A 9,780-nucleotide genomic window follows, 5' to 3' on the forward strand; every position below is an offset into this window, starting at 1 on the left:
TGAACATTTGTTACATAGAACAGACTAGTACTCCAAATTTCCTGACAACAAAGGGAGGGTGAAATGTTAAATTAAGTGATTTTTTAAAGATTCATCTACTAATTATAAGATCAATATGCATAGTGGAACATCCAAGAAACTACGCCGAGTGATTTCAAAATTGCAATTAGTTTGAGATTTCATGGATAATTGTAAATAAGTGCCTCCAACCAATCACGTAACGCCTTGCCTTTTTATAAACAAAAAACTAGAGACAAGCTACGTATCGAATGAAATCTATCGCGAGATTCGATAAAATTTGTGCGCGACGTCACAATTGTGTCCCGAGACATGGAGCGTGACACGAGAACTTGGTTACCCGATTGGTCGGAGATACTTATAAAATTATCCATGAAATCTCAAACTAATTGCAATTTTAAAATAATTCTGTTTCACTATTCAGATCCTATAATTAGTAGAAGAATAGATAAGAACACTTAATTTTCCTTTTCACCCTCCCTTTAATAACATTGAATAAAACAGTTAAATCGTTGAAATCAAACTCATTTCGCTTTTTGGCGCCTGCGCTGTAGTCTTTTTGTATCATGAGAGAACGCGTGCAGAGACGGCAATACATCAACCCCCTTGTATGTCTCAGTACTGAAGTTTGCCAATGCCTACCTCCTTTTTCAACATAGAAAACTCTCCTCTACTACTTGGACACTACGCAAGGCCTTAATTTACAACCTTCTGTTATTTGTCTTTAGTGTTGGTACTACAAATTTTTAATGTTTCATTTTAGAAACCATGAAGGGCCAGTAAGAAAGTATACGGGGGCACTAAACAAGGCCGTCGTTATACAATGAACGACTTTCGATCGGTGGGGCGGAGAGTGGGCAGCTATAAAAAGGCCTAAATGACTCAATCTTCGATTTTGAGGGTGGGCTCTCGCCCCAGCTATCTCGGCGCTACCCATAGATATCATACACATATGACAAAACTAAATCCATATCAGGTTTGCCTGGAAATTTTCAGATTAAAGGTTTTTCCTGACGTTTTTAGACCCATGGGGTGATCTTAGGATCTTAGTGAACAGTTTCGTTTATTAAATAATTAAACTTCCACGACTTTCCCCGGATCTTTTTGATCTATTTTGCTTGAAATTCCCTGACTTTTCCAGGTTTTCCCTGGCCTGTAGTAAACCCTGCACGGTTTACTTAGCGATGCTTGGTCTTACTAACTCCCGTAAACAACCATTACACATATTTTGACCTTCCCGCGACCGAATTTTGGCTCTTTACTTAAACTTAAACGTGTTTAATTTTGAATTATTATTGAGGGTGTGAGCCGATCCCGAATGTAGTGCAATATCAGGTCGACTCGTGGCGAAGTCGGGCAAGCCTGTTAAAGTTCGCCCAGTTCCGAAAATCGAGTTAATATCGAAAGGTCCCAATGGAACCCGATCAGATATTAAGCTGATCAGAACAGATACTAAATTATTTTATTAAAATAAATCTGGTCATTTACATCAGTTCACTGGTTTTTAAAATTGCGGTTAAATTAAATTTAATTACGCAATTTTTCGTTAAAAAGGCTCAAATAAAGACTACCATTTTTGGTCTGTTATACAGATTTAAAGCAATAAATTTTGAAATTTAAAGAGATGGCTTTACTGCCCTTACGTGCTAACCCCAAATACTATTAAAACCAAGACAGAGCTAAAATTTAAGTGTAAATTAACTGTTTAACTGACTAAAGAAATAAATCCCTAAAAAAGTAGTTTTAGGTCATCTCCTTTGCCCACTACACCCGGTAGGTCGTCTTCAGCCCAGAGGTCCCGGAATTGCAAAGGGGTTAGATGTCGTCTGTCCAGCATTACTCTTCGTAAGATATTTGTCCGTACTCTCTGTAGCACCACCTTCGCTGAGTCAAAGCGCTTGTCAAAGATCGCCGCTTTTCGGGCCTTCCATACTTGAAAATTAATTTCTGTTATCAGAATTGTGAGCATCCTTACTTGCTTCCGAGGGACCGGTAGAGGTGCGAGGTAAAGTATGGACCTCCATTGCAGGAAGTGTATTTTCAGAAAGCGGCAGAGATGGTTCCGGAGTAGTTTAGCTGTTTCACACTCGTAGAACACGTGAATGGCCGTCTCATTGGCTGGACATCTTGGACAGCGCCTTGAGTTGCCGATATGTCGTGCTATTAGTGCATCCCTTGTTGGTAGCGCGTCGTGGACTATGCGAAAAGCCAAGTCGCGGCGTGAACCTTCCAGATCAGAACAGATACTACACATGATCTTAGCCAAAAGGCCGAGAAGCGTTACTTATTACACGGTTGATTAAGATTAAATATTTCATTAATTAGCACTAATTAATTAAATAAATAAGAAAACTAAACTCGGAAAATTATAGGTTAACGGTGGATTATTAGACTCAAACTCCAGTCGCATTACATTTTTGGGCAAACCAAGACAAAACTCCAAAATTTCGTTAGATGAAACTTAATTTATTAATAAATGCTAATCAACAACTATTTAATTAAATTTCTCTAATTAGTTTGAACAAGGAGTAAGCTTGAAATTTACGAAAAACAAAAACTTATCAAAAATGAAATAATTTTCGGGTCACACTACACTCTGGAATTTAATGGCCAGCAATAGATGTAAACATATTTTGTGATATCTATGAACACGCGCCACTTTGAAAACCCATTAGATGGGAGCTCAACTCGAGAGGCGGCTATGCCGAAGTCACTTTTTCTTTACCATGAAAAGCCCGGTGTTCAAGGAAGGTAATTTTTTATTAACGTCACTGACAACTGGGTCTGACTTTTTACGTTGGGTTCGAGTATCAGTGTCTGTTCTCCCTTTGCTCTGGAGTAGTTCTAGAGCTACTTCAGGGTTTGAAGGGACAGGGGAAAGGCTTGATCGATTATATCATTCCCTATAGTACACAAGTATCGGTCTACCGTAGAGGCTTATTTTCTTTCTCTCCGAATCGAAGACATTGCAGCGCCACCTTCATCTAAATGTTTCTTCCCCAAACCGGAATAAAATGGATTTATGGCCTACTTTGACTTCCTTCCTTCGTCAAGTCGCGTTAAAGCGGGTAATCGTAAAGATAACAGTAGGCTATGATTTTTGTTTACGACAAATCCGCCACTAGGGACGCCCTCTCTAGGAAAAAAACCACCAACAGGACTGGCGCCCAGCTCAAATTGCTTACCCTAGAAGGTTGCATTTTTGCAGAGATGTTGCTCTTGAGTAGTAGGCTGACATTAGGAAAGATTTTTCCAAACCGCCGCCATCTTGAAACATGGCGGTAAGAAATGTGAGAAATATTGTATATGGAATAGCGTCTGTGCATTTCAACGGATATTTCCTTAATATTTAGTGCACTGGTTTCCAATATACTATAGACGGGTTTTATGGCTTTTGCGGCTCGATTTGCCACCATATTTTAAAATGGCGGCCAGAAATGAAGCCAAAACTTTCTATATGGAAAAACGTCCGCGTATTTCAACCGATTTCACTTATATTTAATACACTGTTTCCCTATATCCCAAAGACGGGTTTTATGGCTTTTACGGCTCGATTTGACGCCATCTTTTAAAATGGCGGACAGAACCTTAATAAAAATGTAACGATGGTCAACCCCTGGTGCCTTTGCTCTTAGTTCTTTTATAAAGTATTAGTGCTCATAACAAATATCCTTTGAGCCCATACTTATGGAGTTTATGATATACTTATGATTATATAAAAGATGGGGAGCTCATCCAGTTTAGCCCTCGAAAGGGAGATTTTGGTGTTTGTTCAGAAACAGCTTGTAAAGTCCAAAAGAATTAGAATTCAGTTAATGTTAACCTGATGCCAAGCTGTTTTTGTAAATTTTTAACGAGTTATGGGGTCACACAAATAACTCCAGCGCATTCCACCTTCAGAATACATGTCCTAAGAACGTTTCTATTAAACAGAAATTAGCGCTACTTTAAAGGGAGGATGAAAAGGAAAATCAAGTGAATTTTTAAATCGATTCTTCTACTAATTATAAAATCTAACTCCACAGGGAAACATCCAGGAAATACAGACTAAGAATGATGTTCAAATTCAAATTAGTTAAATTAGATTTTATGGATAATTTAAAATAAGTAAGTCCGACCAATCGCGAAACACTATGCCTTTTGGTTAAAAAAAAATTCCCGTGCCACGTGCTACATGTCGAATGAAATTTAGCGCGAGATTAGATAAAGATTGTATCAATCATGGCGCGAGATATAGAGGGCGCCACGTAAAATTTGTTAACAAGAAGGGAGGGCGTTACGCGATTGGTCGCAGGTGCAAATATTAAATTATCTATGAAATCTATGAAACTAATTTGAATTTTAAAACAATTCAGAGTCTGTATTTCCTGGATGTTTCTTTATGGAGAAAGGTCCTATAATTAGTAGAAGAATCGATAACAATCCCTTGATTTTCCCTTTTCATCCTCTCTTTGTAAGCTTTTGCTGCATTTTCTATCGGAATTTGAGCAGGAATTTATTTATTTAAAGAAGCACGAAAGGATAACAGGCCTCATTAGTTCTAGCCCCCTAAAAAACCGGATAATTTGAAAAACTCTATTCTCGTTAGATAAACAAAGTCATTTTTGCTTATTTTTACCTCTCCGAGTGACGTATGTCACGGAGAGGTTCCAATTTCGACGTGTCTGTCTGTCTGTGTGTCTGTGTGTCTGTCAGTCTGTTGTTATTGACTTACACCTCAGGGGACCGCGTTCGCAGTTTTCAAATCGGAGCAAACGTTTTCCCAAATTCCGGACCGCATTTACAGTTCCTGGAAATTTGGAAAATTGTTTTCCACTTACAATGGCTATTATCCATTGCCTATCTAACACCACTATCCTCAGGCCATTTGTCCATCTTACTGACTTCTATAATCCACCTTGATCTGCTCTTTGTCCATCCCACATGGACACCAGTCTCTACACACTGGCTTCTATTCACCACCATCTTCTGGTCATTGTCCATCTCACAAGGACACTAGTCACACCACCATCTTCTGGTTTTTTGTCCATCCCACATGGACACCAGTCACACCACCATCCTCTGGTTTTTGTCCATCCCACATGGACACCAGTCACACCACCATCATCTGATCTTTGTCCATCCCAAATGGACACCAGTCTGTACACCTGGCTTCTACTCCATCATCATCCTTGAGGTTAAGACATACGCGGCGATCGGCCAGGGTTACGAGAAACGTCTGGCCTCCCTAAAGTGGGGCTTCCACCAAAGGTTCACGCAATTGCGCTGTTCTTATCCATAGCTGCGATTCGAAACCCTTATATACTACCTATTTGAGTAAGGCGAAAAAACAGTCGTATCCTTCAATTCAAACGTCAATATTAGCACAGAGAATATAAGGGAGGAGTGGAAGCTCCCCCGCTCCACAAGCGTAAATAGTTATGTCTCGCTTAAATTATACTAGCGGCAAGGCTAGCGGTACGAGGGAGTTTCCGGCTCAATAGCGCCACCTACGATACCATTTAATGTCTCAAACGGAAATGCCTCGGTACTGCGCATTGAAGATGCGCGGTAGAAAAGCGAGACAAGTTTTGCCCCGCTTTCCACTCCTCCCCTATACTCTCTTTGATATTAGTCAAGTCTCTCAAGAATGTTTAATTGTTCTTTTTTAAAACGATGTAACGTTCAATAAGGCGAATAACTATATGAATTATATTTATTTTATTATTTAAGATAATCTTGTTTCTCAGTTCAAAATTAATACGTAAAGAGTTCAAAAGCAGTCTATGTTTTGTCTGTGTGTGTCCGTCCGATGTTACGCTAGTGCGCTGCGTTAGCAGTTATTTTTGTTTTGATGTGTAAAGAAATCCTACAGTACCTTAAAATTCACTTTTTCCATTATATAAAGTGAATATGTGGAAATAATTTTCGTAATTACGATGCATTTAGTACTTTTGTAGCTTAAAAGCTCTGTTTCATTTTGATAATCCAAGAATGTTTTTAAATATTATTATTCTAAATGGCTGTTTTTATATTACTTAAGCTATACTACATCTGTTTATAGTATAAACATTTCTTGTATATTACAAGACGAAGTAAAGTTTTATCTGTTAGTAATTCTAGTGAAGCAATGCGTAAATAAATAAGGGCCGATTTATTTGAAATAAAATATGGGTTTTGAATTTCCTTTTTGTATTGAAGAGACATTAACGGTTCAGAGTGAGCCGAAAGTTAAATACACATATAGGCCTATATATAATAAGGTTTAGATTTTATAATAGATGAAAGCTTCATGGTGGCAATCAGATCAGTGAATGGTCTGGTCGGAATCGGGTTATAGCTACAAAGAATGTCGCTGAGGTGAAACGGGGGACAGTGTTTACACGGCAATCCAGTTGTGAACGTATAGCTTTGATCATAGAGGGTTTACAGTTGAGACGTAGACAATTGGGCCTTTACAAACACATAATGGTAATGTCTACGTCACAACTGTATACGTTTCACTTCCTGTTTTTCCCATTGACTGATTTCCATTTGTACAAGACATATCTTTATTGGATGTAAAATATCGTCTGCTTTAATGCATAGCTTTGAATAATTCAATAATTACACGGCGATCGGCTAGGGTTACGAGGAACGTCTAGCCTTCCAATGACGAGGCGTCCACAAAGGTTCACGCGAATGCACTTTTTCTTATCACTTGATGAGAATAGGCTGCCTTATAACCCCCAATTTCCAGACAAACGCAAAAGAGGCATACTCTAGGCATCAAACTTTAATAATAATTAAGGTTCAAATCATATCAGGAAAAACAATTCTTAAAAATAAATAACTAGAAGTGTGATAAGTAACTCACGATAAAAATATTTAATATCAAATAAATTTATTAAATTATATGGGATAAACCTCTCTTAACCGAAACTTCTATAGTCAACGTTTTTATAGGACGAGTAACGAAGATGACGTAAGAAGTCGCTAAACTGTACATATTTCACAGTGAATATAAGACGAGTAATTAAGACTACTTCCCTGTATTACAAATCCAGAAACTCTTTTCAAAGTTAATATAGAACGAGTGGTGATACCGTTATTTATTAAAAACAAAATAGTAAATTTGATTTGTGATAAATGATAAAATGAAGTTTCAAGTGTGACTCTCTGAAATACGGTAGGGGGTAGCGACGAGTGCTTTATATTTATATCCTTAAGTACTAAATTCCATGTAGCGAAGTTATTTGTGGATTAATGACAAGCGCAGGCTCTGGTGTGACACTATATTATGAAAGACCAACCGTTTCCACTCTAATGAGCGGAAACGGTTGGTCTTTCATAATACAGGAAATAAACAACGAAATGTATCATTGTACACAATGCAACAAGTTGGGAAACCAAAATAAACCTCTCCGAGCCGAGACGAATTTACTTTCAAAACACAGGTCCGCCAGCCAATGAGACAAACCGGAAATACATAGTTCTAATCGGCGAGATATTGCCATGATCATTTTTAAAGTTTAAAGCGTTTAATAATTTCCTGCGTATCCTCAATAATTCCAATAGGACTTAATATCAATCACTTAAATGAGTATTTAACTTTCGGCTCACTCTGAACCGTTAAGACCTCCTATAAGAGGACATGAAACAAGGTCAATTCTGGATTAAATCTAGGTTATCTTTTCTCATAGACCCAGTCGTTTCAACACGTATGGAGATCGAGATAAAGTATTAACATCCTTATTATTTAATGAAGCTAACAGTTACGTTACACTATATATAAATGTAGTAAAGATGAATTAAAAAGTAAACACCAAATTTTAAATGTTAATATCAAAAGATATTCTTGGAATATTGAGATGAAACAGAGCTTTATAGCTACACAACTACTAAAAGAATCGTAAGGTCGAAAAATATTTAAGTATTTCCATTTAATATTCTGCAAAAAGAAAATGTTATCGTTTTGTGAGAGATCTTTTCATCCTACTCGCTTTATATTAACGTTGATATGCGTGTAGTGTTTCGATTCAGATGCAATCTTCATAACTCGTTCTATATTAAGTCCCACTTGTGTCAGTACATAGAAATAAGTTTATCTTAAATAATTAATTAAATATAAATGATATTAATTTTTTAATCGCCAGTAAATAACTTTAAAAATAGTTAAATCGTTTAAAATAAAGTTGTTCCTATTATCTTTCGAAACTTTGCTAATATTGACGTTTAAAGTGAAGGGTACCCCTCTTGCCCGCTTTCTTCAAATTTTGGGGTATATATACGATTCGTTTCCATTATAATAATAGATAAAAACGCATTCGCGTGAACCGATGGTGGAAGCCCTGCCATTGGGAGGCTAGACGTTTCTCGTAACCCTAGCCGCTCGCCGCGTACATCTTAAGCCTAACGACGATGATGGAGTAGAAGCCAATGATACAGATTGGTGTCTATGTGGAATAGACGGAAGACCAGTGGATGGTGGTGTAAGAAGCCAGTGCAAGTGCAGACTGGTGTCAATGTGGGATTGACAAAGAACAGTAAATGGTGGTGTTAGAAGCCAATGTTGCAGATTGGTGTCTATGTGGTATAGACGAAAGACGAAGAACAGAAGATGGCTGTGCTTGGAAGCCAGCACAAACTAGTGTCCATGTGGAGTGGACGAAAACCAAAGCTGGTGGTGTGGGAACTCAAGTAGAATAGCCAGCGGAGACAAACACAATTTTCCAAATTTCCGTGAACTGTCAATGCAGTCCGGAAATTGGGAACACGATTGCTCCGATACGCAAACTGCGAACGCGGTCACGTGGGGTGTGACAGACAGACACACCCCCAGACAGACAGACACACACAGAGACAGACAGACACACACAGAGACAGACAGACACACACACGTCCAGTGCAATACCTCTCCGTGACGTCATCGTCACTCGGAGAGGTAAAAAAAAGGTAAAGCTTATAGCTTAGTACATACCCCCTGATTGTTCTAACTTGTGTTTATTTTAACTTGTGTTTATCTCCTAAAAAGAGCGAAAGATGCCTTCATTCATTGATATTTTCTCAGGAGTAAAGTCACTGGAGTGAGAACGAAAATGTCATTAGAAATCTGATTAACTTTATAATAACTCCTTTAATATTGCTCCATAGTGGTGGATTTCTAGCAGACAATAGAAAACCGAATAACTTTAATCGTTTGTGTTTGAATGTAATAAATTTAGGCCGTTGCTTTTTTTGCCTGTTCCTCGGGCCAAAATGGACTTTCTTTATTAAAAAAATTTCAGTTCCAAGATTACTTTAGGAAACTGCGCAAACTGTTAGTCAGCGTTAAAAAAGACATTTTGAAGCTATTTGTAGACATAATATTGAAAGCAAAATTGTTTGATATGTATTAAATATTAGTAAAGCTTCCACTGATGGGTTTATGATTCTAATTTGTTTGACTAAAACCTTCTAGTTGAGGATAACAGTTAGACCAAAAATATATAAAAAAAAATATTTTTTAAACTTAACGTGACGGCAGGGTTGATACGCCCAGCTAGTTGTAAATAGATCTTTTTAATCCGCCGGAGCTATTCTTAATAAGAATTTCTATGCCAGTAGGTTGTCAATAAAACTACTAGGAAATTATTGTTTTTGAACGTTGGAATTATGGTTGTTGAAAGTTGGAATTATCGTTGTTGAAAGTTGGAAGTACTGTGGATTTAAGTGAGTATTTGACCTTTCGTATATAGAATGGAGGAAGATAATGTCGAGAATAAGGATGAAATGCGAAAGCGTAAAGCGAGGGAAAGGATGAGG

General features: G+C 37.7%; 2 pseudogenes; both read right to left on the minus strand.

Moving 5' to 3' along the window:
• Positions 1–1,316: 1,316 nt before the first annotated feature.
• On the minus strand, positions 1,317–1,494 carry LOC149635039 (U2 spliceosomal RNA; annotated as a pseudogene).
• A 700-nt stretch (positions 1,495–2,194) lies between these two features.
• Positions 2,195–2,300, minus strand: LOC149635040 (U2 spliceosomal RNA; annotated as a pseudogene).
• Between the last annotated feature and the right edge of the window lie 7,480 nt (positions 2,301–9,780).

The sequence above is a fragment of the Phalangium opilio genome, unplaced genomic scaffold, assembly GCF_054372755.1.
Source record: "Phalangium opilio isolate 3A_F unplaced genomic scaffold, DU_Popi_V2 ptg000095l_1, whole genome shotgun sequence".
NCBI classification, from domain to species: domain Eukaryota; kingdom Metazoa; phylum Arthropoda; class Arachnida; order Opiliones; family Phalangiidae; genus Phalangium; species Phalangium opilio.